This window comes from Zonotrichia leucophrys, chromosome 2 (assembly GCF_028769735.1).
Source record: "Zonotrichia leucophrys gambelii isolate GWCS_2022_RI chromosome 2, RI_Zleu_2.0, whole genome shotgun sequence".
NCBI lineage: Eukaryota > Metazoa > Chordata > Aves > Passeriformes > Passerellidae > Zonotrichia > Zonotrichia leucophrys.
In genome coordinates, this window is record NC_088171.1 from 28,414,379 (window position 1) to 28,442,083 (window position 27,705).

The window sequence follows — 27,705 nt, forward strand, 5'->3', positions numbered from 1 at the left end:
AGTTAGAAAAAGGTCATTTAGCTACAAGATTATCTCCACTTGAAATTGCAGAGAAGATGAAGGAACATGACAGGTCCATTAACAAAAATAAAAAGGCAGACAGAACCCAAAAAACACAAAACAAAAATCAAGCTCTTATTTATCAACTCACATTGACTAGGGAATCAGACACTGGATGTGCAACTCAGAGGTAGATATGACAAACTCAGTTTCTCCTGAAAGTCAGTCATTAACCTTACAATCTCATCAGGTGATTGCTTTTTTAAACATTAAAAAAGAAAACGCAGAAATTATTCTTATTTTATCAAAAAGAACTTCACTGCTACAGCATGGAGAAGGTAGATTTCAATAAAATCTAGTGAGCTACACCCAGTGGAAGTCACAGTGTCATCCATTTGTCTTCTGATACAAAAATGAATAAAAATCAGTATTTATAGTTAAATTGTATTGAAAAGTTTATGCCTACATTAAAATGTAGGGCATGACAGAAGACAGCACGTTCTGATAAAACAACATTCAGGACAGCTTTTGTGCCATATGATCATTTTTCTTCAATTGCATGTAATTAAATACTAAAAAAGGATGGGGAAGAGGACAAAGTATTTAAAACATAACATGTAATATTATTACTGCTTATTAGTTCAGTGTTGATAGTACCACATTCAACAACCACCCCATTTTCCCTCCCTTTAAAATAGTTTTATTCGTGCTAAACTGTGTTGTACTTGGAACTGAGATATCAACATGCAAGGAAAAAAATAAGCAAACATTGTGATTTAAATTTTAAAAAATCAAAACTCACAACCAAAAAATCTGCTGCCTCCTCTCTCCTGTAGCTGGCTGTTGTCTAATGAATACTTTTATTCCAGATCTTCAAAGTCAAGCAGGAATTTTTTCTGGGACAGCATGTCCTAATTAAATTTATTTGTGGTGGCCCATTTCTAAAGATTCAAATTGAACATCTTTTTGGTAGCTGAATGATAGTTTCTAAATCATTTATTAAGCAAGGAGAGTTCTCTGTGGACAATACCTGAGACTTCTGTAAAACAGTATTGACGAACACAAAAATGTAACTTATGCTTCCCAAATTTAGCTATAGATGAGGTGTGCAAAATCACCTTGCTCCTGAGTGACCACAGAGAAAAATGCCTCAGTTTCCAGTTTCACATGAGAACTAAGGAAACAAGACCCCTCCTCTAAAAACTTCCCCAGCTGAATTCCCACACAGTCAGGAGTGAGCAATACAGCAGCAAATCAAGTGCTGCAGAATATCATAACACAAAAAAAACTTGAAACAATTTGTCTTTCCTCTTTCTGGACATCAGGGAAACCATAGCACAGTTTACTTATTGACAGGAATGGAAGAGGATTCAGTAAAACCCCTCTTTGTAAGCCCTTCAAATAAAACCAGCCTATAAGAGGACACTTATAAAAAAATCAAAAAACATAAAAATTTAAATTCTGAGTCCCTTGTGGAAAGAGTTAAAAGAGTTAAGGTACAAAAAGAGGCTACAGTGTAACTCCTGAAGTAATAGCAGTATTCTTGTTAGTGATGTGCATTTAACAATTGCCAGTCTGAAAACAATGGGCTCAATATCCTGGTCCCAACCTGGGAATTCAAAATTTACAATGGGATATTTTATTTAGTTTTTAAGCACTCAAAATCAATTATGCATTGCTTTAAGTTTTATGACAAAGCTTTACTTACAACAATCTTTCAACTTTTTTGGCAATCATGGGAAGCCTTAGAATTTAGCAATATTAACTATGATAATTCATGTAAGATTTCATGCCAATCCAGATTGTTACACCTTTGTTTTAAAGCAAAAAAAGGAGAAAGACTGAACATATTAAAGGATCAAACAATAAAATCTAAGTTAAACTGAAATTGAAAGTCTTTCAGTCACTAGGAAGGTATCATTTCATACTGCTAATTACTTAGGAGACAGCTTGAGAGTCAAACAGAATTTGGGCCTAAGGACAAATTGATACCAGTGAATTTTATACTCCAATTCATACTTCAGGAACAAACAGCACAGCTTAAATTGTTTATGATGTATGAATGATTTACAGTGGTGGAGATGAAAACAGCTGTGAAAGTAAGACTAAAAATAAAGCCTTTGAATGAGAAGGGTGTATCATTACATTCTCTCCCTGGTACATTGTCAGTCAAACACAAATAATATCCACAACTGCTCTGTGATTTCTGATACAATTTTCAACTTATTCCTTTTATGATCAAATTATAATACTTTTCTTAAAATGCTCTGTGGTAGCAAAGACCCTGAAGCAAGCCCACATCTCCTGGCACTCATTTGTTATAACAGACTGCTCATGGGTTCTTAGCAACCTTCATTTTCATGTTCATTCCTGAAAAACTGATAGGATTTATTTTTATAATTTCTTTATTGAAGGACTATATGGAAGACAATCCCACATACAACCAACTGTTAATAGGCCTCCTGAGACCTTCAAAGATGTTATCAAACACCATGTAAGGGCTTTTATCTGTTTTGTTACCATTTGTTAAGGGAGGAAGCCTCACACATTCCGACAGCTGATGAACAGAACACACTTTTGAAGGCTCTGCCTCAATACCAACTTGTCACTTATACCTTGGAGAGAAAGGGCTTTTATTTTCAAAGTACAAAGCCCAAAGCCCTGCCTAGCAGTTCCACCAGGGATCCAAAGGCATCTCAAGAGTGAATCACCTGAAGCAGTTTGTGTGAGAGATGTCATTTCTGGAGCAGCTGCACAGGCAGCCAGGACCACACAGCCCAACCCACACCGAGCCCAACACCCCCTCTGCATGATCCCTCCCAGGGCCCCCCTCTCTGCTCTGAAAGAGCTTCCCATGAGGCACACAGTGCCACATCTCAGACTTGGGGTGAAACATTTCAATAGGTTCACTGTTCACTGCATGAACAGCTCACTGCGGCTTCCTCATAAACTAAAACCCATTACAGACCAATATGATCAAATAAATGTTTTCATGCCAACCCATAGTCCCACAAGTAATGACAAAATTTCTCAAAATAATGGTGATGTCTAAGTATTTAACAATTTCTTGTATTAAATTTTTCATAGACACTGATATTACTCAAATCCCAAATAAGAGATTTCATAAGACCTACTCTTGATGAGTAAACACTCTTGATGATGATAGACTATTATCAGCACCCTGCTCTGACCAACTGATGTGTTGTTTTTCAAGTTATTGGGTTTATTTCACAGTGGTTTTCCTTCATTATATCAGCACAGGAAAGGAAAACATTTAAAAATAAAATTAGACTGGGTTTGCACTAATTGTATCAGCATTCAGTTATAGTACCCAAGCTCAGTTCCCTGAGCAAAAAAAAAATACCACCCAAGAACAACAGAGGGAGATTAAGAATAGTAGGGAACAGTGTTTAAACCCTAACAACGAAACAATTTCCCTAGAAGCACATGATAGAGTACTTGAAATCATGGGATATACTTTAAAGAAGTTAAAATATTATAATGCTTATTTATAAACATTAAAAGGAGACATAAAGAGAATGTGATAAAATAATCCAAAATATTTCCAACAATCCTAAAGATTCCCAAATATTTAGATAATGTCATGAAAATATCCAAAGGGTCTTGACCAGAATATACATTACCCCTTTTAAAATAAATTATATGTTTTAAAGAAATTCTCCTCTTAACTAGGAGTCAGTCTGTTTTCTAAAGAAAACATTTCTATTGCTGTGATATTTCTTAGTAACCAAAATCCTTTCTGTAGTTGTGGTGATTTCAGGGCCAGGAGCTGTCTGTTCTAATCACCTCAAAGAGAATTCACAGAGCAGATCCTAAAACACTTCAACATTACTCTTTCTATACTCTACAAAACCCAATTTACCAACACAGTTAGAGAAAAAGATTAATTGTGTCTCAATTTACTCTTAAACAAACACAGATCTATTTGCATCAAGCTTCATTAGACATAAAAAATCTAAGCAAAAACTCCCACCCAAACTGGAACTCTTAAGGCTATGGTCGAAACTCTCCCGGCTAGTCTGGTCATGAAAGCATCACCTTTCACAAATTTTCACACTCTGCTGATGCTTTCACAGTCAACTAAAAGGCACACCTAAGTTACCAAGCAATGTGTTCAGTTAAAAGCTTTTATCTTCTGATAAAGTTTTCTTCAGGAGACAAAAGGCAGAAGTGTTCAAAAAGTATCTCTCCTGCTTATAAAGGAAGTAGAAAAATGTATCAGTGTTTTACAGTGATTATTACATTCTAGTTATTAAAAATTTATTAAATAATGACCATTTGTACAATATTTTTAGGTCTTCAGAAACAAAAAGCACAGATCCCAAAGTATTAAAAATGCCAACAGATTTCCCCAGTGTTGCCTTGACAAAGGAAAAGTTCAAACAGTTACAAAGTAAAACAATATAAAATGACAAAGCTAATGGTGCTTTTAAAACAAAACCAGCCAACCAAAGATGATCCACAGATCTGTACTCAGTGTGACACTGATTCTGAAAATGTCACAGAAAGGTCAACAATACAGACAATTATATAAAAAAGCAACACCTCAACATTAAATAATTGAAATGCTTTTAAGATTGTCTTATTGTTTTAATAAAATATGAGTTTTTAATGAAAAACATGTTAACAAATATAAAACAGAGCATCAGACATGGAATTGCTAAGGAGTACTGCTGTACTGGGACTTTTTTGGTGACAAATCCTTGCAGAATCCAGAAGTGAGGACAAAGTAATCGTTATTAATAATTCATAATATTTGCAAGTTATGAAGTTGCTTTACTGAAAACAGTGACAGGGTTTGATCAGGGGGCAGCTTAACACACCCTGCCTAAGTGCCATCAGTTTTACCATGGATGGTAAAAGAAGAAAAAGAAAAGAGGAAAACAATTAAAAATCCCAAGCCTTACAGATCCTCTCTCTCCTGATCCTCCTGTGAAACACCAATAACTGTTTATTTATGTTACTCTTTTGGTGCCATGCCCATTCGAACAAAATAAATTTTAGTTATTAAATTTGCATGGAGTACTCAATATTAGATGAAAATTATTCAAAAAGAGATAGTTTCAAAAATCACATATCTACCATTTAGAACAAATACATAATCTCTATCTCTACATCAGTTTCCCCAGCACTGATTCAAGAACAAGTAATTTAAGAGATTCCAGGAGAAAACAAGTACTCCTTAGCTCTTGTCATCACATAGCAGACAATCAGTTCTTCTAGAAAGTCCAAGTAGGCAAACTTTATCTCATGCCAGATCTAGTCAAAAGTATTAGATACAGTGGCTCTAGATCTTATAGCATGCATTTTTTCAGTCTCTAAATTTGCATAACCACCACCAAGTATTAAAACTGATCATATCATTAAAGATGACTTCAAGGGCTCAAAAGTCTTTATCAGGGTCAGTAAGTTCACCCTGTGTATTAAATCCATCTACTCTGTGGCTTCCCCCTCTGTGGGAAAGGTTCTCCATATGCTGAGAGCTACTTTTCTTCTTACTCCCCACTGAAATTCATTACCTTATTCAACAACAAAACTATCTACAGCAAAGACAAAGGAGTCAGAGGCCTGAGATTTCAGGATTTAAAGCACCAAGAACCAGCCTGGTTCCTAAAGAATCTGGTCTTCCTAAAAGCACAGAATAATGGAGTAAAATTTCAACAGCAACATAAACTATTTTAGTTTCACTTGGTCTTTTTCTCAGCAGCACAGTGCGATAGTGTGCAGCAAATGCTCTGTGACAGGTTTTGCCTGGTGCAAATTCCTCCCAGGAAGAAAGACCTCATTGCCTATTTCTCCTTATGGCAAATTTTAAGCAAATTAAACTGATAACCATGTCTTGAAAAACAATCCTGAGGACAGCAGTGCTGACAGGACCCCCAGAGGGACAGGGTCCGTGCCAGCATGACGAGTCCCAGCAGAGTGGCACTGCAGGGGGACGGGCTGTGCATTGCAGGCAGGGGAGATGAGCAGCCAGCCACGGGATGCCAATTAAAGGGCACTGAGATCTCTGCCAGCCACAGGGGCTCAGGCAGCCCTGGAGGGCCCTGTCCCCACCTGAGGCAGCTGCAGGGAGCACAGCCACCCCATGGGCACTGTTATGCACCTTTGGGTACACAACACAGCTCGCTCTCGTGAGCTTCCTCAAGTGCCTGGGAGCAGCAGCTGGTGCAGAAGCTGCCAGAGGTGCCCCTGCCCTGCTCAGGTGGCTGAGCTGCAATACAAGGGCAGCTCTGGCCACTGCTTGGCCCCTTGGAGCTGGAGCAAGGGTCCCTGCCTCAGTCAGCTCTGTCCTGCAGCAATGGGAGCAGATCAGGGCATTCCAACACAGGGCTCATTGGTAATGTCCTGCCCCAGGAACTTCCTGCAGTGCCACGAGCAACACGACAACCAAAACACTAAAATCAAGGCATTATGATTTAAAGTGAAACATTTTTAACAGAAAGAGGTTCAAGAGGGACCAGTGGTATAACACTGGCCCCTGAGAGACACCAGCCATGGACAAATCTTGCCACAGAATACTCAACTTGGAGTCAACTAACCATGTGAGGTAACAAAATGTTATAACAGGATTAAAGTTCAGCAGGTTTTAATCCTATTTTGCATTAAAGCCAGAGAAAAACATGTAATGAGAATAATTCACAAATGGAAAGTAGTTCAGGTCTCATCCAGAGTTTAACAAGTGCATTGCACTTTCTGTCCAACTTCTGGTTGACTTAAAGTGAAGGTGGATGTTAATCTTATGTAGAAAGGACCCCAAGGATGTGTCACCTTGTACCTTCAAGTGATGTATTTATTTTTGTAAGGCTAGAAGAAGAAGAAGAACGCACAAAAGTAAGTCTGTTTCAGCAGATATGACATATAATGCAGGGAAACAACCACCTCTTGCAGAAAAATGCCCATCCACACAGGAAAACAATTTCTAACTTAAAACAAAAAAAGGAATAAAAATGCTAGATCCTTCCTCTTCTTACCAACCCAACTGAATATAACTTAACAAATACTAAATTTTAATCATAAGTTTAGTTTTTAATTATCTCTCACAGAAAAACACTCACAGAGTTGTGCTGTCTTAATTATTTTGGTTATTTCTAATAACAAAACCAAAAAGTATTCTCACACAAATCAGATTCTTGGATGAGAGAAACTAAAGTTCCTATTAATTTGTCTACTTTTCCCAGCAATTTTGCCTTCAGATGAGGAGTTATAGAGAAAATAGCACCACGGAAGAAGACAGGCAACATTTCTTGCTTATCCTGGCTCCTTCTGAGCCCAGGGGTAAGAAATGGCTCTGCCTCAGCCCTCTGAGGTTTTGACTTTGCCTACAAGAGTAACTTTCCATCCTGTGCTTACCAGACAAAAGCTAATTAATAAACAGCCAACCACAAGGCACAACTCTTCATAGCTGACAGGCAAGATTAAATCAAGAAAAGATAATTCCTACAAGAATTCCTACTGTTATCAAAAATCTTCAGTCTAAGCCTTGCCATCACTGCTTAAACTGGAACTCAGATAAAAGCACTCACATCCAATAAATGGGACCATTTCAAGACACATGCAAATATTTGGTTCTTCTCCTAACAAGAAGCAACATATCTTAGCATGAAAACAAAGTACAATTCCAAGCCTAAGCAATGCTTTCCGACTCATTCTTTTTAAAATTAAATGCAGATGCACTCTATTTCAACATTAATTATAATCAATATCACACAGGAGGTCACAGCATATAAACAGTACTTAAGAAGCATTTCTCTGAAGAAAAAACAAACAAAACAAAACCCACAAAACCCAAAATAAATAAAATCAAAAACAAAACAGCAAGAGAAGTTCATCCAAACTCTGCTTCTCATTGCAACAACTTTCTGCTGGAAGCACTGCAGTGCAAGGCTGACTGGGAGACATTGGCTCAATCTCACCATGCATCTTTCCAGGTCTAATTAGATTTAAATGTGACATCCAGATTTCAAACACATTTTAAAAAACTCTCCAAGTTTATTGAAGCAAGGAGGTAATTGTTTTCCTTCCGTTTTCTTTATTTTGTTAATACAGCCTCTCAGCCGGAAAAAAAATTGGTATAATCCTTTCTGGGTTGTTTGGAGAGCCTGATATTCCTTAACACTGTTGTTCAGACCCAGCTGAACTCTTTACTGAGTTTACTCAACAAACAGGCTCTTTGTCACACTCAACTGCAAGAAAAACAACCAACAAGGATGTCCTTACCCACCACGGGCTAAGAGCCATATTTTAAATGAGCTGATGGATTCCTAGAGTGGAAGCACATCCAAACACACAAAGCAGTAACCACATGGAACACCAAAAGAGCCATCTCAGTGTCTGACTGGCCCCAGGTGTGACATAAAAGTAGCATTACTATTGCATAAAAATAGAATACTTGAAACCATAACCCTTCACAGGAGGTGAGCAGCCCTGACCTGGCTCTATCCCTCCCTTTCACCACAGACCCATGGGCAGCACACAGCTGCCAGCGAGTCCCTGGGGCTCTGCTGTGTAAGTGCAGGGCGCACCAGACAGAACCTTCCCCTAGGTGAGCATTCCCAAAGCCCACAGAACATCCCCATGTGTTCAGCAAGTCCCCCTTCTCAGGAACACTGCTGCCATGCAGTGTTGGCACCTGTGATGGGTGCACATACAGATATTGCTGCTCCTTATGCAGTTCCTGTGCTGCTTCAGGAAGGTATGAACACCTCTGGTTCTTCTGTGACCAAATCTCCCCAGGATACAACAGCAATTGTAGGGAGAGAGCATGAGACAGGTGGAATGAAATGTCACTGATCTCTGCAGACTGGGCTTCAGTGATGTTTTCCAATTGTAGAACTTCTCTAGCAGACAGCTGTTTCCAAACACTTGCAAAATTACAGTGAATCGTTTGTAAATCACAAGTGCTCCATCCCACTGCAGCAAAAGTTAAAACCACAGAGGTAGAGCTTTACAAAGTTTAAACTTCATAAAAATAATTTAGTTTTATATTCCAGGGCCTTCCTCCATAAAAAAATTCCTGTCTCCAGGTGAATCCATATTGCAGATATGGGATTATTGAAAATAAGTTTTGATGGCAGCCGCTATTTTTAAGCATCTCTGTCTAAGTCTTAGATTTGGGTGCCCCATGATGAGCTCCCCTGCAACACTGACATAATTTTGACAGTAAAAAAACAGCTACAAAATTAGGAATTGTCCCTGACAATTTTACAAAATTAGCAGTGTAAGGATTAAGCAGTACATATGAAAATTACCAGTAAAGCTAAGATTAAACATGGTTGTGCTTTTATATTGATGGATAAACCAAATATGGGAGTACATGAATTCATGTATGTGCATATACACACACTTCTGTGTAAAATAGTATTTTATTCAACATAAATAGACCAGTTATGAGTATCTACTGCATGTGTATCTAACAGTAGCACAGAGAGCACAATAAAAGACAGAAATTATATAGGAATAAAAGGATATATTGCATTTACAAAGGTAATGTATTCATTCATTACAACATATCACATAAGTATAAATATATTATATGGATATATAATCTCTAAAATACAATATATTTAATCTATCTGTAGATAGAGATATTTACATTTCCACATGTAAGTGCAGAAAAGTTAACTGTTCAAAAATTGGTAATGATGGAAAAACATACCTGTCAATAATTCAGAATGATCAGAGCTGCAGAAGGCTTTCACACAAGTGTGGAAAGTTGAATTACAGGTGAAATCCACTGCCTATAAACATAAAGCAATGTATTACAAAAATACACACACACAAACCCAATCACAAATAAACAGAGATGGGCTCTATACCAGTTTATAAGAATGGCATTTTAAAGTCATCAAGAAGAGCAGTCTGAAAATGCCTCCTTGATGTCCAGCAGCAGAAAAAAATCTATTCATTTTGGCAATGGGACAGAGTGGGAGGAGATTTAATTGGAAAAGATTTCAATAGCAAAGCAAGAATCTTCAAAATGTGACTTTATGAAAGTAGCTCGAATTCTGGTTGTTGTTTGTTTTACACCATTACAGAGAAGAACTAGAACAGACACAGGGCATAACAACATGGATGCTCAAAGATAAGACTGTGACTTTTAGATTTTAAAAAAGTGTCTTTCATCATGAAAGAGAAATGCACACGGAGTGACCAGAGCAGAAATGCATAAAATCAAAGGTATGAAAGACAAATTGAGCCTCACAAACTAGAGGCCATTTAATAAAATTACTGACAAGTCTCAAACGCAAGTAACAGTTTTTTTACAGAAGCTTTGGTGTTGTGCAATTCATTGTCACAATATACTCTGGAGGTCAAATGCTAAAAATGAGGATTACAGAAGGCAGTAAAGCATAAATCATTAAATACTGTGAATGTGTTTCATATATTAAACACTGTCAAATTATTCTCTTCTTGTAGTCTTGCCACACATTGTCTTCAATTGGAGAACTGTTCTTCAGAAATATTACACAGGTAACTAATGATTGTTAACTTAAAAATGGTTATTTAAATTATTTACTAACAGATGTCCTTCTGAATTATTAATTTCTCTTGGAAGTCTATAAAGCTTTATAATGAGACTAGTTAAATAAATGTTTTAGCTGTGACCTGAGGCAGAATTTTTTTCAAAAAGCATCCTTCAGCTGATGAGGCTTGAAGACAGAATCTCAGTTCTGCTTGGTATTGCAACCCTCTTTTAGAGTTCATGAAGGAATTTTCTACTCATTAGCATACATTTCCATTTATATATCCAAAAGAAAGTCTCCTTTGTTCATGAGGAAGAAGCAAACAAAAATGACAGAAGTTAATTTTTAAAATGCCCCACAAATTGATTTTACACAAAGTCACTCTTCCCACGCCACATGCACTGAATTGCAACTGCCTGCCATGCTTTAGCTGTGCTTCAGTCCATACAAAGATATTACATTAGGAAACTGCTTGTAGGGCTAACCACAGCATTACACAGAAAAAAAAATATATAAAAAAAGAAAATCACAGAAGTTAAGCAACAAAAATGTTCTAACTACTTTAGTTGAATAGCTTGATTTTTCTTTTACATTATTTCAGTAAGCATGGTTCGTCTTCATTGTCTGTACTTCTTATTTGGCAATTAGGACAAAAAAAAAAAACAGGATAGGGCTTTTGTTTCATCAGTAGCACTTTTATGACAAGTTATGCCTCAAGCATACCCAAAGACCATGCAGCATTCAGATGGGAGCCATGTAATACCACTGCTACCCATGAGTAAAACTTCTACTCTGACACAAAGAATTGACACTAGAAAGCTGATTATTGCAAAACTGCGCCAAATACTTGCTCTTTTCCCCAAATAAGTTTGCTTCAAATGAATCTGCAAATTTACTAAAGAGTTAGGTCACCAAATCTGCTGCCATCACAACAGAGAGTTAAGATGTTTTCTTCGTTTCTTGACAAGCTTCTTTTGGAAGAAAAAAGTGATTGTCCCAAGTGCTCCTAAATACTTGAATGGGGCAGGCAAAACCATCTGCAAACCACTACATTCTTCAAACACAGACCCACAAAACTACATTTATTACAATCTGTTACTTGGAAGATATTTGCCCAGAAAGCAGCATCATTTAAAGTATTGCAAATGGTGTAAAGAGAATATAAAAGTGGTCCAAAAGGACGCCATCTAGAGTAAAGTTTTACAATGTCCTTGGCATCAGCTGATCAGATCATGCCACCATTTTGTGTGTGCTGGATGATTTCTACACCCACCTTCCTCCATTTTCAAGTGGTCCTTGCACATGCTCATGGTAAACTTGTAAAGCCCCGTTAAGTCAGCATATAAAATACTGAATTACAACAGAATACTAGCGGTAGTCAGTGCCAAAAGGCCCAAGTGAAAATCTATTTGAACACTACAGGTGTCTCCTATATAAGAAAAACAAATTATAGGTCATTCTTTTATGCAGAAATCCTAGCAAATAAGAGCTATTGGGACTTAGTAGAGGATTTTGAAAGATCTGGAAAAACTAAAAGAGGGCAATTTAGATCAGCAAAAGAAAAACTGCAGTAACTAAGGGTAAATACCTCTTCTTTCTCAAACTTTTTTGTATTCTGGTGGCCATCTTTCCACTTGGGAAAGGTAGAGAGAGTAATTAAAAAAGCAACACACCAAGTCACATCATTGGCAGGCATTCCCAACATCACACTTTTACTAATGCTGTTAACAGGGGTTTTTTTTAAATTAAGAATAGACTGAAATTTCCATAAATCTTTCCAACTCAAACGTCAGACAATTTGTTTCTTCTGTGATGAACAGGTAATAGCACAATAGGCAAAGGATGTGGACTGTGATGTGTTTTCTGAGAAACCGTAGCATATTAACATAGCCAGAGACAGAGCTGATCAAAACATATTGGAGACTTGTGACACCAATCAAAGCAGTAGCACTTTGCAACACAGTATCAGTCCTGTAACATTCTTAATCTTTTTAAAAAGAAAAATAATGTTTTACTTCTAAAATACTCAATTCCACTACTGGAAGAAGCAACAAATCATTAAAAATCAGAAGTAATCACTTTTCAGACATATCTTTTTAATAGACACATGCCCGGATAAATGCAACTTGAGCCTCCTCTGCTCTTACACAGATAAAATTATAATAAACTTCACTTAAAACTCTCAGATGAAGAAATAAAGCAGCCTCTAACTCAGGTGCACATTAAATATATGAATTTTTGGAAGGAGATTAAGTCAGTCTCCAAACTTCAATATTTCCGTGCATGAAAAGAAGTTTACAAGATTTTTCCTTCAGCCCAGTTTCTAAAACTCCCAGTTCAAAAATATAGGTCAAGTTATCTACTGCCTCCAAACTTTCTCAAAGTCAGCTCAAATAGTGCAAGCCTGACCCATTTTGAGTGGGCTCTTCAGAACTAACTAAATAAACTAATCAGGTGGCTTCATGACTTTTCATTATGTATTTTTTTCTGCATTAAAGGTCTTGCATATTAAATATATCGGCATTTGAATTCCATACTCAGAAAAGATTGATATGCAGAATTCACAGGCATTTGGGGCTCACTAGTCAGCTCAAGGTAAATTAGTGCTTTATATGTTTTATTTAATAACTGCTAGAGTAAACAAGTATTAATATAAAGGTTGAGCACAACAGAAAAATCACTACTTTTTCTGATCACTATCCATTAGTTTAATTGAAGGAAAACCAAAGCATCAAAAATCAGAATATATAAATTTACTATTATAATACAATTACTATATTAATTCCTTCTTTGGACAACCTAAGCAATGAAAATTCTTTAACTCAATTCTACTATCTTCTCTTATTAGTCCTTGAACCAGAGGAATGGGGAGCAGTTGGGGACAAACATTCTCTACTTAGTAAAACTGACCCATACACTATCCCATGGGGGAAGGCCCATTGGAAAAGCTTGCAAATTTCATCCAAAATACTTCAGTAAGAACAATGATATTTCTACACTAAAATTCCCATTTTCTGTGATATTTTTAAAGGTAGCTTCATTCTGATCATTAAGCAATATTATTCTGAAAATCACTTATGAGGGATTTCTAGTGAATTGTTGTCTTTTTTTGGCTGATTCTGCCAAAGCAAATATCATTGCAGCAAAAGCCAGCATATATTAGTCCTCTCTAGATTTCTGCATTACATTTCAGCAGTAATGTATTCTGCAATACATTTAAAAGTCTTATTTCAGGTACAAGTAAGGCAAATTTCTTAATATACCCACCACAGATTTTCTCTGAGGATAACTACTATGAGAAATTCAAGAGAAGTCCACTGATAAGAAGAGCTGCTCAGGTAAAAGGACTTTTACAGCCTGAGAACTGCTATCTATAATCATGGCACTTTGATCTCTCAGAATATGAACTAATGTATCTGTAATGTAGCTCATTATTAATAGTTAAATATCTTTAAATGGAGCAGCTTTGAAGATCAGTTCCAATATCAATAGCTTGCATTTATATAGGGCTTTCATTTTCAAGGAGAGTGGTACATGGTCCCTGAAACATCCACATGCACACGAACACAGAGACTTCTATTTGCATTCAAACACACCACTAAGACTAGAAATATGTATCCATTTTAAAATAAATATAAATGCACAATCCATCAGCTTACATATAGTTTTTGGAACTTCAATATATAAGCCTAGGTGACATCCCAAAGTATAATCACAGATATCAATGCAGTTGTAGTGATTAATTGTGGAGAACATCATCCAGTGCTCTCTGCAGAAAAAGTTATATCAGAAGATGATTTCTGTGCAAAAAATAAACAAAACAACCTTCATTTTTTAACAGGTTCTGAAAATAAGGGGGAAAACTTTATCTTTTACAGAGGAATCTTCTACAAAATACCATTTTCACTATTTCACTTAATACAAGATAGGCATTTCAGTCAATTCAGATCTTCAAAGACTCACTTCTCTTGAAAATTCTCAGGTAGGATACTTAAAAATTTCCACCAGGTTATTTTTAAATGAGCTGCAGAAGCCAGAGACTTTATACCAGACAAAATCAACAAAAAAAATCTATTAAAGACAAAAATAAAAAGTTCTGTTCAAAGATTTCTGATATAGCAAGCAACACTAGTTCCCCTTCATTTAAATTGATTATACTTGCTATGCAATATTCCAAAGGTACATTGTATTGTAATTTACATCTTCCACTTGTACTTCCCCTCACTTAGATGTTTTGGTGAAAATTAAGTTTCACCAAAACATCTAAGGAAATGAGTCAAGATAGAAAAGAATTTACCACTTAAACAAACAAAACAAAGCAAAAAACCAAAATCAACCAAACAAAAACAACTCTCTAAACAAACATAGGTTAACCTTTTCCTAAACAAATATCAGTTAACCAGCTTCCAAACAGGGAGGGCAAAATCCCTCCAGCACTGAAGCAAAAGGGAACTTCATTACCAACTTTAATGGTTACAAAAGCAACTGTTTGTTGGATATCATCTCTCAAACTAAGGAAAGCTGAAAGAAGCTGAATTTATTACTTATTTAAATAACTAATCTTTTAGCAGTTGATCTGTTTTTTAGACATCGCATCTTTGTAAAAGATTATTTTCCCATAATTACTGTAAAAGCTTTCCACAGCCCAACATTTGTAGTATTGCATTCTATTTCCAAGTGTAATGACCCTCAAAATCCAAGATTGATTTTGGCTTTATTCTGATCAATACTAATCTCCAAGATATATTTGACTTCGCACTGACCTAAACAAAAAGGTCCCTATCTGTGTATTAGTCAATCTCCAAAACATTTATTAAATTAATTTCAGAGACCACAAAAGGTGCATTGTTACAACTGTTTCTATCTGGGATTTCTATCCATCATCCTTAGTAAGATTTACATGCAACTGATAATCCACATAATCACATTATCACTGTAGTGGATTTCTCAAAATGTCTTGATCTGTCCTCAATTATTTTAACATTAATCTTTTTTGTATTTATCTAATTGGAGGAAGACTATCATCTTATTTAGTTACTGGACTACTGGAATCCAGTCTTACATATATTAAAGTCAATAGGAGAATACATCTCCCTTCAGTGACAAAACTGAACTCTTAAAGACTTGGGGGAATATAAAATACTGCATTTATACTTTAGGTCCCCCTGAAAGCAAAGCAGGAGAAGCCTTTTGAATCCAAGTTCTTTGACCAGCACATATTTAAAGAAAATTCACAGCACCAAGAAGCATATTTCTATAATGTTAATTTTTTGAAAATATAGATTTCTGATTAGTTTGTTTTATTTATTGGCTAATTTCAAAGTAGGACTTAAAAACTATACATGCTTTAAGGCAGCAGATAACATGATAATAAGATTGTTACTGACTGATCTGGGGTAGGCTTCTCTTCACTTTTATTCTCTTTCCTCAAACAAACAAACAAACCAGCTTAGAGAAACACAAAGAAAAGAGAAAGACCAATAAATATAGGATATAATTAATAGTTGTTAAAATTACTAAATTCATTAAATACCTTTTTTGTTCTTCTTACAAAATGTAGTTTTGCCTTCCAAGGACATTACACATATCAAAAGGACTATCTGCATTTCTGGTAGATACCACAATTCAATCTTTGTGTAGTAAAGATCCCATATAGAACATTACTTGAGGCAAGAACCATGTGTTTATTTCCTCCTTTAGGTAATTTACCTTAAATTAAATAATTTTACAACTTGGCTAAAATTTTAAGCTAAAGTAATAGTAAAGACTCCATGAAATTTCTGTCCAGAAGTATTATTAAAAACCAAGTACTTGTAAGTTACCCACGTATACTTCAATATAATTCTATTAGACCTTATACACTTAGAATTTTCACCCAGAAGACGCATTTGCTTAAAAATTTAAATTTAAGCTTTCCACTGCCTCTGAAGTTGTAGACACTAAAAAACATAAGAGTAGGTGGAATAAAGTGAATAGTAAGTAAAAGGGAGATGTTACTTAAATAAAAATAAAACCAAAAGAGTGTACAGTAATCAAGACTACAGATGCAAAAAGCCGGTGAGGAGGCAAATAATTCCATAAACATAATGAAAAAATCATCCAAGTTTCCTAACCATGGTATAAATAAGGGTCTCACAGCTATTTTCACTCTGGCTGGGGTGATCACACCCCTATTTCAAACTCAGCTGTTTGATGACTTTTAGACTCCCACTTCCATACTGCCACCATCACCACTGGTCTTGGGCCAGGGAAGTGAGACAGACTTACCTTTCTCCAGATGGAACCTACTTAAAATTACTCATGTAAAGTATCTTTCTACTAAATAAAGTTACATTAGAAGTAAACCTTTTTCTACCCTACAAACAGACAAACAAATGGTCCCAAAGCACCAGGTTACCTAAGGACCCTCCAAGGGACAGAGCGGCTTTTGCCAAACTTTGACATCCTGACTTGAAGCAGGAAGAGTACAGCACATACTCTGCTATGGATGCTAATGGATACATCCAAAAGTCATCTCTAAGGAACAACAGAGAGATAAATAGAAGCCTGTGCCGTTATCTGAAATGTGTAGCTCCACCAGAGATGCTGGCATACTACAGAAAAGCAAAATTACACTCTCTTACACACAACACAAAATGAGAGATAAAAAAGCCAACAAGATTCAGCAGACCATAGCTCTTCTAAACTTTTATTTTAAAAATCTGTCATTTTTAGCAGAATTTCAGCTCCACAAACTACTACATTCACTTTCCTCACTGCTTTTGGTATGTGAGTGTGACAGAGGAATGTCTAAAAATATCTACATTGCCCGTTTTTTGATATCCCTTTACCAAACAGCTCTCATTTGAAAACATTTTGAATATTATGTGTTTTCAGAAGAAATCTGTAAGAGTGTATGTGGAAACCCAGGGCACCAGGAATATTTCTTTGTCTGCTCTGGGGTGCCCTGACCCCCAGGGGAGCACTGACTTTGATCCTCATTCATGGAGAAGGTTTCCTAAACTTCAAGACAGACTAGAATCTACTAAAGTGTGAAATAGATTGTAGAGAGTAGTGTAGGTGTATCACTCGGTGAGAAATTTAGGTTTTGGGATTTTTAGTATGTTGTGGATGGAGGGCACAGGGTGTCGTCCTGGGTTTCTTCTTCATGCTTCTTCTGCTTCCTTCTTTATGGGTTTGGGTGGCATTTTGTAATTGGGCAGAAAAATCTGCATTGTGGGCTTTTGAGGATCAGTTATTGAGTTAAAAGGGGAAAAAAATCTAGTTATCAGTTCTTAATTGGATAGTTTAGCTTTAAAAAACCTTGTAACAAAGACTGTCAGCCACTTTTGTGGTGCTTTTCCAGTGCGCTCAAGCCTAGTATAGACAATGTACAAAACTCTAAATAAGATAATAATAAACAAAAACCTAAAACCCAAAAAAATCCAATACGTTTCTCTTTCCTAACACAAAACCACTCCAAAAAAATCTCTCCCAACAAAAGAACCCCCTAAGAGGGCCAGCCAAATTCCCAAAAGTCAAAAATCAACAACAAATACCCCAGCAAGTGTATAAAGCCATTCAGAGGAAGAGACAGACCTAAGTACAGGCTGAGGAGTGAGTGATCAGAAGAGATTTATGTCCCACTTCAGCCAGCCCAGAGATCTGCTGAAGCAAAGGCAAAAGAATCAAGAATAGAAAGGCAGGCTGCACACAATGCAGCTTTAGCCTGCTAAGGAGCAACAAGCAGCTTAAAGCTGACGTAGAAGAACAATCACTCAAGAGGGGCTGAACATTGGCAAGCCCCAAAAAGCAATGAAGAATTTCTGAAGCTTCATTATAAACAGCCTGAAAGGAGAGCTGGACTGGCATGCTGCATGGCACGACATTTAAACCTTGGATAGGAGCCAAATGCAAACACTTCCTGGGCACACATAATCCCTTCTGGAAAAATAGAGAAACTCCATCTCAAAACTCCTGCAGTACTTCCCAACACTTCCCACTGTTCCACAACCCATGTGCTCCTACAGGAGGATGTTCTCCAAATTTCTGCAAGACAATTTTTTCAAGGGTAATAGTCAGTTTTTCTCTTGAGAGCAATTTTCTTTACCAAAAGCCTCTGCTTCCCTTCTGCTAGTGTCCTCCTGAGTTTGCAGATGGAGTCCTGAAGTCCATGGAGTCCAACATAGCTTTCATTTCACTTGGTCAAACAAATCAGGACCTCTTATCTCCTTATGACCAGACCATCCTATTAGCCCTTTACAGCACCTACCCAATTTCAATTATTTCTTCTTGAAGATGAGTGATCAGAACATTTCTTCTCATCATAAAGTGTGAAATATATACTATTATTTTTATCAAATATTTCAGAACCCTCTCTACACAGGCATCGTAAGGTTAAATTTTGTTTTTCCCACTGCTACTTTATATGACCATCCAGGTAAATATTACCTTTATTTCTCCTCCAAGTTTCTATCACAAAACAAATCTTAAATAGGTCACATATCTATATATGAATATGAGGACTAATGAATATGAGGACTAATGAATTAATTACAACATCATTCAAAGACCGCAACTTCAGCTACTTGGATAGGAACATGTTTGCCAAATATATGACTGAGGAGATAAGGACAACTGTGGAAAGAGAGACTTGGTCTTCATACATAAATTTCAAGAAAGCTACTATATATCCACACACCACCAGTCAACCATGTGAAAGTTAAAGCGGATATTAAAGTGGATACTTATATATTACAAAAGTAATTTTCTGCTTGTAGTATGCAAATTATTTCCAAGTGGTCTAACACACACAATTAAGAAAAACTGGCCTGCTGAAATCAAAACTTAAATGGCAAACTGACTACTGTAAAATTGCTCATGGTCTGTGAATTGAAATAAATGCAACAACCACTTCTTATATTATTTGGATACCTGCCTTGTATGTGGTAATTTGAGTTGAGGGCACAGTTCTGACATGTATTCTATGCTTATGATAAACTAACAGCTCAAAGAAGATATTGAATATATTTAGCTCAGGAATAGTTTTGCTTCTGAAAGGAAGAGTAACTTCTACATCATCACAATCCATCACAGCAGACTGAAACCTGGGATCTATGTGAATATTAGCATTCCAGCTCATCTTTTCCTGCATCTTCTTCACAAGATGTTGCAGTCCTGGTTTCAACCTCTGTCAAGTAAAAGTCTCAAGCACAAAATAAAGTAAATGAAGATGCAAGATTTTTTTTTCAAATTATTAAAATAAGCAATTCTAGGATATCTTTTATATTATCTACACATTTACTTGTCAGTCTAATGAAATGGAGCTAGAAAAGGTACACTGCTATGGATAAAAATCAATTTAATATAGCTTTGCAGCTGTTAAAATAAAACTAAAATTCTTTCTTTTCCTGATTACATTACAAATACATTTGGGATATCAGTTAACTATCAATTAAGTGTGATCAACCAATGACTTACACCTTTAAAATTTAAAGCAGTCAGGAAGACATAAGTGAAAAGGTATTTCACCCTACACATGCTGACCTAAAGAATTACAAAGAAGGGAAAGCATGGGATTTTACTACTTCAATTAAGTTTATTAATTCAATAAAAAAATTAGTATCAAGTACAACCTAGTACAATAGAGTTCTCTTTTTCTACTGTCCACATTAGTGTTTCAATAGGATCCAAATAAAGACTTTGTTGCTCTCTTGTGGATTTGGATGGCATGCCTGAGTGCAGCAACCCCTCCCACCAGCTCTTCTGGCCAGCTGTGACAGACACACTACATATGATTGCTGTAATATATGGTACACTGCTGTGATATATAGCCTATAGAAGTGCTATGTCACAGTATTATCACTTTGTCAGCCTCCCACTACTCCTCCTTGTCATAAAATGCACAATGTGGGAGATAAATGTGGACTCCAAGGGCCTAGCCACAGCTGGAATTTCTGGTATTTTGTACTGCCTTGGAAAATGAATTATAAAGCATCAGAAATAATGTGGTAGTTGCTAGAGATGCTCCAAATTCCTTAGTTTACAAAGGCAAGCCCCTGACAGTATTAAGACTTAATCTGTTCCAAGGAGAAAAAATAGTGATGAATAAGAGCCCATACCACCTCACCAGAAAACATGCATTACTCCAGAGTAGTGCCATAAAACCAATGAAACTTCTGATAACATAACAAGAAGAAACATCTCTACAGTCCTTCTGAATCTCAAGTCAGAACAGGCCTCACAAAATGAACCAGCCACATAAATCTGGATTTTTAAAGAAAGCCTTAAAATCTCTAAATTATTGTCTCTTATTATATCAATGGCCTTAGGAGAAAGTGAGTCATTCCAAAATAAAGCCAATAGTATAGCTGAAACAGGAACAAGTCATGGACAACTTGTACCTGAGAAAATCACCTGCTCCCAAAGCACAGCAGGATGTTCTCAAGTGACTTTCATAACATTTGTCCCTGACTGTCTTCCAGGTACTCTCAAAGAGACCTCTTATAAAAAATGGCTTTTTCAACAGAGCCTTTGGCAAAAGAGAACTAAAGTCAGGAAAGGACAGCCTAGGTCCTGTGACCTTTACAAAAGGAGCAAATTATTTTAATATGCTATCTTACACATATTAAAACTAAAGGATGACCTGGTCAGTCTTTAGAAAGTGGACATTTTTTGTGAAGTTCGAGTCTGTTAAACTAACTTTCTTCAGTGCAGCTTCTCTGAACTTAGTGCTGATTTATAAATTGTTAAATGTAGCCACATCAGAAAATTCACTCAGAATTAAGTCTCCCAAACTCAGTGTTAGACATAAAATATTTCATACAACATAGAAAGCCACACTCATAATCCAGAACTACTTTTTTTCAGTTTCCATAATAACACAGATTTACATTTCACTTAGGCTGAATTACTAAAAGGAAACATCTGTGACTTGAATTTACCTTTATGCCAAAAGCCTTTACTACAAGAGTTATTTTCTTTTTTTATTATACTTTGTTCTTTACATTCCTATTGGTTAAGAGAGTTCCAGAAGTCAGCTAACCGTACGCGATATAAGACCATGCCCTCTGATCTCTTTACAGAGGAGTCTCGGCTGCTCCTGCAGCCTCAGCTCCGCCGGTCCCGTTACCAAACGCAGCCCGAGCGCGTCAGTGCCAGCGCTGAGCGCTCCCGGGCACGGAGCGGCACTTGTGCGTGTTTAAAGGGCGCGATCACAGCCCTGCTCCGACAACACGCACAAATTCACCGGACAAACGAGAGGTTTTTTCCTTAAAATAGCAATTATTGGCTTTCGCAAAGCACCCTGACAGCTTCAGTCCCGGGCCAAAGGCTCGCTCACGGGGCGCTGGGCAAACCCTTTCCGACGGCCTTTTTACTTTTTATAGGCATGGGCTTCACGTCACGCCTTTTTGCTTTGCCTCCCCACCAAGGGTGCATCCACAGCCAAGCAGCGGCTCTGAGGGCGCAAAACTCTGCGTGACACCCGCAAGAACCCTGAGCAAACAGTTTTCCCGGCCGCCGCCTGGCCCCTCCGCAACTCCGCGCCGGGAGCAGCCGCACCGCTGCCGGAACGCGGCACGGGGTCCGCCGTGACCGAGCCGAGCGGCGGGGACAGGGCGAAGGGGAGGACGCAGGTGAGACCTGGCTCCGCGGCCGCCCGCAAGCAGCTCCGCCCCATCCCCGCATCTCCCCGCCGCCGTGAGCGCCCGCCCGCGCACTCACCGCCCCTCGCCGCTGCGCTGCCCAAGCCTGGACGCGGTGGCGGCACCTCCCTCTCTCCCTCTCTCTCTCCCTCCTTCCTTCCCTCCCTCCCTCCTGCGGCGGGGCGGAGGCTCCGCGCCCCCGGTGCCCCGCGCCGCCCACGCCGCCTTCCGCGGGCCTCCGCCCGCCCCCGGCATCACGGGGCCGCCCCTCCCCGGGAGCCAGCGGCTCCATCCGCAATGCAGCTGCGGCCGCCCTCGCTCCTTCTCCCGTGTGTCCTCCCCCGCCCGGCCGTGCGGGCACCTGCCCGCTGCCCCGCGGGTGCGGGAGAGCGAACCGCGCCCGCTGCCACCGCCGGAGAGCTCCCGGAGCCCCGACAGCGTGTCAGACAGCAGCGAGAGCGGGGGAAAACCGCACACACACACAAAATGGAATAATAAAGGAAAGAAGAATAAAGGGAGGTGAGGTGGGATGTGAGGAAAGGGTATTAAAGGGTGTTCTTTCCAAACAGACTTCTGCGGGTTGTTTCTACCCCCCACAAACCTATTACTGCGGCGGACCCCAGGGACCAGCCGAGATTAATTGCTCTGTGTTATGAAGAAAATGATAGATGACATTAATCAGGGAAGTTGTAAGTCATCCACGTTTGTAGATGGAATTTGGAGATTAGCTGGGACAGATGGCAGGCAAACAGTGCGCTCTCCAGGTCTGGCGTAAATCATCAATGTCTGGAATTATTAAACAGCCAATGACAAAACCTCATGCATTTTCCTGGAGTGTATCTTAGAAAGATGAATATTCACTTCATATCATGAAAAGCTTTTCCAATCGTTCTGTTTCTCTTTCTAAATAATGGAAATATTTGGTTTTCCTTTCTGGATGTCAGAAACTTCAAGCTGAGAAAAGAAACTAGACTTTTCACACCTCGTGTCCTTCAGGACGTTGATGAGAAGCAAAGCCAGGCAAACAAGTACCTAAACCACTGCTTTAATGCCCTTTCTTAACTAAGCAGAAAAAGTTGCTGGTTAATAGGCTTGTCTTGACATCTCCAGTAGATCTATCTTTATTTGCAGTAATTACTGCAGCAAAATATTTTTTATTTAGGTTTTCTTTTTCTTCATGCACTTTGAGAAAAGGAGTGAATCGATGCAACTTTTATTCATAACTCCTAAAGGAACATTAAACATTCTGTGGAATCTAAATAGTCCAAGTGGAGAGAAGAACTTTTTCTATTTGTGTCCCCTAATTTTTTATTTTTTTCACATAGCAAAAATGAGTTATGGTATGATCAGCTTCAGTAAATCTTTCATGGTATCGTATTGATTGATATGTCAAATGCTTGTCTAAATATAAGCTTAGCCCCAATACCTATGACTGAGTAATTGTAAGCTTGATTGCATGTCCTGCAATAATGTGATCAATCTACAGCAACATTCAGAATTTCACAGAAACCTGCCCTATAAATCCAATAATAGCATCTGTTCTATCACATTAGCAGGATCACTGTTCAAAACACTGAATTTACAATAGTTGTTCAAAAAATATTAAAATAGTAACTACTTATATGTAAACTAAATATTCACCAGGCTTACCAGTTTAATATCCATTATTAAAAGCTTATTTTAGAAAAAATTATTGTGATTTTTATTAGATTTAGGAAAACTGATGTACAAAATAGCAAATGTGCCTTCTTTTTAAAAATCTGCATTTGGATTTTGTGAGCACTCGACCTTGAATCACCTTTAAAATGCTTCAGTATGTGATGTAGAAACATCCTTCCACACAAGTTTTACCTTTCCTAACTTTGCTGTAACTCTAGGAGGAAATCAGTTTTAAGTTGTTTAATTTTTAGATCACAAGGGCAAAGCTAACACTTCAAGTGGAGAACAACATCATTGCTATGACTTACAAATATCACTATCTGCAATCAGCAATATAATTGAACAATATAATTTAGGTTGATAAGAGATGATCTGGTTCAACTCCCTCCTCAAGGCAGTACAACTTCTAAGCTAGATCAGCTTCCTTAGCACCTTGTCCAGCCTAATTTCAAAAATCCCACAGAATGGGGATTCCAACTTCTCTGGGGAAATTGTTCAATTCTGACTATTGCTTATTGTAGAGAGTGCTTTTGTTTTTCCAAATTAGAATTTCTCTCTTGCTGCAGCTGGGATCTGTTGCCTCTCATCCTTTCTCAGGGCACCTGAGCAGAGTGTGGTTCTGTGTCCCCTGTAAGGACTCCCTCAGCAGTTGAAAATGGCAATTACAGCCTCCACCTTAGCCTTCTTTTCTTCAGACCATCTCCACCTTAGCCTTCTTTTCTTCAGACCTCTCAGAAATATTATTAACCTTTCGTGAATTCACTACTCTTTCTTTATTTCTTTTTTTAATAAATCACACCAAATTTAATATTATAAGGCAAAAGTCTTATTTTTGGGACTTTTTTCCCCTTATCTCTCAGAGTATTAAAAATGGATAGTCAAAATGACTCATCCCTCTTCTAAATAGTGTACTCATGACAAATCCTACACAAATCAGCATGGTCAAAGTAAAACTTCATCCTACTTCTAAAGTTCCTATTTCTATTTGAAAGGCCAAAGATAAAGGTCAAAACAATTTCTATCATTTGGCCATACAAGTTGGTCATGTGGTAACTTTAAGGGTATCAGCACTACCTACAGAGCAGACTGAGTTTCCCAAGCCTTAGCTAAAGAAATCTTTAATACCAAATATTAGGATTTTGCTCTGGCCATAATGACTTTTTCCTGAGATGAAGTTTCTGAGCTATATTTGAAAACTAATAATATTTTTGTGCATGTGGCCTGTGCACAGCCACAGGGGCTTGTTCTGAGACAGGCCATGAATTGAAGCTCTCAGGGGCAGTAGCACAGAGAGAGGCTGAGAGGGGGAACAACAGGCAGAAAGGGTAGCCTAGGTTGAAACTCTTCCCTTCCATTTACAAAAGCTCTGGTTTGTCCTCCATCTCAGCAAAGGAGAAAACTAGGATTTCTACTCATTGTATTCATCTTAAACTATTTGACAGGTTTACCAGTATGCTCCTTAACACTACCTGTATTTTAACTTATTCTCTATTTTTTCACTGCATAAATTATGTGCTCTTTGTCTTTATGTACACATATACATTATAAAAATATACCTTATAAAAAATACATATAAGGTAAATAATCTTAAGCATCTCATGGATACAGACATTGTTGTTTGAAAGAATCCTCATTTCACACTAGAACCAAGCTGCAGCTATACCTGAAATTTAGTATTATGATAGGATGCAGAACCACCATCACATTCTAAACAAATATATCAGCCTTGCAAGGTGTGCTCATAATTTGTTTTGTGTGGGTTTTTTCAGACTCTTTAGAGCAAACCAAGAATGAGAACTGAAAAGAAGTTGGCTGAAGTGCTCTGTGGGACTTTAAAGAAATATCTTCAAAAATGTCTTCAGAACTTCTGAAAGCTTTCAAAAGTTTTGTGATCGTGCAAAAAATAAATGGTGAAAAAATTATCCCTAAGAGACTTGACAACTGAAAATACATGTTCATAGTCAAGGAACTGAACCATCCAACAAATTGGAGAGCAGCAAGGAAGCTCTTCCCTCTGTTCAGCAAAGCTGTGATGAATTGACTGAGTTGTCACTATTTTACACATCCTATGCTTTATGTGACATTAGTTATTCCAGTGAGCAGAAGTCTACTCCAGAAATTACCAGCATAGCAGACCCGAACTAGCATTCCTGTTCACTCTAGAAAGCTTTAATTTTCTAGCACCATGTGGATGCAGACAGCACACACAACTACACCCCTGATTACAGAGAAGATTTAAGGCAAAACTGATGAAGCACAGACAGATTTACATTGTCCATGCATAACGTGCAGCTCAGACTTATCTGCTCTTTTCCAAACCACTGTCTCCTAGCTTTATTTTGAAATCACAAATAAATTATTACTGAATAAATGTATTTTTCCTTCCTCTATGTGAAACATTATCGCTAACATAAAATCAATTATCTGGTAATTTCTTTTTTTATTCACAGACTGCTCCTTACAAATTTAAGTGATAGGGCAGTTTGAAGGCCTTCCCTTGGTATTTTGGCCACATGTCCTGAAACAGAAGAAACTTGAAATAATGCTTATTTTTCTATCTATTTATAGATGCCTCTGGTTTTGCCTCAGAAACAAAAATGTCTCTTGTCATATCTGAAATATACAAATTGGGAAACCTTCCATCTCTTAGTTTTTCTAACGAATTAGCATCTTTAAAAAGGCTTCTGCCGGAGAACTTCCTTTTCCTAGGATGCCATTTGAATGGTTAGCAGCACATTTATCTACTAGAAATAATTATATAAAATATATTTGAATTAAAACAGATTTTTGACATTTCTGTTCAAATCCAATTTTCTGTGTATTCCCTGAAAACTGAACACTTAAAAGTACTGGGATATAAATCAGTCACTGAGGAAAGTCCTGCCCTGCCATAAGGCTTGCCTTAGGAGAACTGATATTTCAATCAGCTATTAAGAAAGATATAATGATATTTTATATCTACCACTAACTCCAGAAATTATGATCAGAGCAATAAATATTTACCGCTATCAAGAGTTAGAAATATGGAAAACTTTGTAGGGACAGGAGGAAAGGCTGGAGACACCAGGCAGGAAAGTGAGAATGAAGATGCTGAAATCAGACTGCCAAGCAATATGAAAGGGCAGAACAGCAATGGGGTGCACAAAGGGGCTGCTGGGATCTGAGAACATTTATTTAAGTGTAGGAAGAAAATGTTTCAGAACAGAAAGAGATAATATTTAATTTTTTTAGTCCCCATGGGGATTTACCTTCTGACACAAATTTATTTTGCATAAGGCCTGCAAGCCTTGCTGCTAAAAGCTTTATGCAACAAGCAGTGAAAATTCTATTCATATCAATGAAGTTAATAGAACCATTCCAACATTGACACTTTAAGAAATTGAAAGAGGAAATAAAGTTAGGAGCATCCACTTCAATTTGTATCTGTGATCCTCTGTGCTTGCCATGCCAATAAGCACATTTGGTCTCTTGAAGGAAATCTTATTATCATACTGTCTCTCCCAGCAATGTATTTTGAGTACATTCCTATGAACAGGACAGGAGGGCACACAGCTGGAGATGTAGAAATGTCAGGTTGTCAGCCATGAGATGGGACAGCTCAAAGTCTACCCTACCTCTACTGTTAGTAAAATGTTAATAATTTAATGAAGATTTCAATGTATCCAATGGTAATATATCCCTGATCGTCATTCCACAAGGGGAAGAAAATAGATGGTTTCATCTCAAGTTAATGTTGGTATTTTAACTCACTTCTCCCTTGCTTTATGCTGAAGGTATAAGAAGTGTGAGGAGAACATTCTGCTCCTGGATTCACACTCCAGGAACACACTCTGCACTGGACTTCCTGCTCTTCTTTCACAATTACTTACCTGGAAATCTGAAGCTCTATCATTCACTGTACATTCAATATATACCAAATAAAAGCATATCAACTT

General features: G+C 37.6%; 1 protein-coding gene across 1 annotated transcript in view; it reads right to left on the reverse strand.

The window, feature by feature from the left end:
• The window catches only part of THSD7A (thrombospondin type 1 domain containing 7A), a 264,860-nt gene extending 242,592 nt beyond the window's left edge, over positions 1 to 22,268 (reverse strand). Inside the window, exons 1-2 of the mRNA XM_064704399.1 lie at positions 22,191 to 22,268; positions 9,680 to 9,761 (exon numbers count right to left, since the gene is read on the reverse strand). The gene's annotated coding sequence lies outside the window, so the exon portion shown is untranslated. The remainder of the gene's footprint in view (positions 1 to 9,679; positions 9,762 to 22,190) is intronic.
• Positions 22,269 to 27,705: the final 5,437 nt, after the last annotated feature.